Genomic DNA, 1,202 nt, shown 5'->3' on the forward strand with positions numbered 1-1,202 from the left:
TGCTCCTCGCACCCCGGCCGCCCCAGCCGGCGGAGGAGGCGGCCGCCTGCGTGCGGCACCCACCCAGCCGTTGGTGGCGGCGGGGCGGAGCGCCACCTCTCCCTCGGCTCCGTGCGCTCCGCCCAGCCCATTTAAGATTCTCCGGGGCGGGGTGGGTGTTGCGCGGGTGGGGGGGTGCGGGGGGAGAGGCGAGTGGCATCGAGGGGTCAGGAGGCAGGCCTGGGGCCCCCACCTCCTCCAGTTTGCCCTCCGGAGCTCTCCTCTAGAGTATCATATTCCGGGAGTTCAATTGTCATCTGAAGCCGCCGCGTTTAGAAGGGACCCCGGGGCTGCCGCTGGGGACCCCTGATTTACGCAGTGGCTGGAAAGCGTTGGCAGGAGCCCAAGCCTGGCGTGACCGCGGCGCCCGGCCCTGCGTTACCTGCGGGCTCAGGTCTGTTCCTCCAACCAGGATGGTTGTGTTTGGGGTCAAAAGGTGACCCCTTCGTGTCACCAAGTCGCCATTCGGCTGGTTGTGCCACTGAGGGGGCCCTTCAGAAGGTAAAAGGGCTTGAAAATAAATTGTCACCTCCAGAGGCAGCTTTGCGGCGTGCGTTGAAGAGCGTGTGGGGGAGTGGGTAAATGGATCCTGTCTCTTTAAAATCGCTGGGCTGGACAATGAGCGCACAGGATGTGGTTTGGCGGCAGGGTTTTTTCCCCTTCGATTTGGGGAATGATCACACGGGGCCTTCTTGAGCTGGTGTGAAAGAGAGGCGGCGTGCGGCGGAGAGATACAGACTCCACACTCACACACTCTGTGCGGTTGACTGTCCTCTTAAACCAAATTAGCCAGGGCTCTGGTTACTATGGTGCTGCCGGGCTAGCAGAATCCCAGTAATAGCATTTATTAGGTCTATTTGCCTGGAAGCAGGCCTTCCCGGATCTGATAATGCACCAGTGCAGGGAGGGTGTGGACGATGGTAGCAGGCATTTGATTACACTTGCAACAGGGATTTTTAAGGGAGGGGTGCGGGGTGCGAGGAAGAGCCAGGAGGGAAAGTAGCCGCTCGCCTTCGGAGCTCCCCCGGGCTGGGCGGTGTGTGCGTTTCCGCAGTCCCGCGTGGGTTCACAAAAGGCGGGCCGGAGCCTCCCCCCACCCCCACCCCCACCCCCACCCCGGGCACGGTTTGGGGATTCTCCTCCCAGGCCCGGCGACGGGTGAA

The 1,202-nt window shown here is 62.5% G+C and overlaps 1 protein-coding gene across 1 annotated transcript in view; it reads right to left on the minus strand.

The window, feature by feature from the left end:
* Nucleotides 1–1,202, minus strand: part of GSE1 (Gse1 coiled-coil protein) — a 355,030-nt gene that overhangs the window by 95,593 nt on the left and 258,235 nt on the right. The window lies entirely within an intron of this gene.

The sequence above is a fragment of the Suricata suricatta genome, chromosome 16 (assembly GCF_006229205.1).
Source record: "Suricata suricatta isolate VVHF042 chromosome 16, meerkat_22Aug2017_6uvM2_HiC, whole genome shotgun sequence".
Classification (NCBI taxonomy): domain Eukaryota; kingdom Metazoa; phylum Chordata; class Mammalia; order Carnivora; family Herpestidae; genus Suricata; species Suricata suricatta.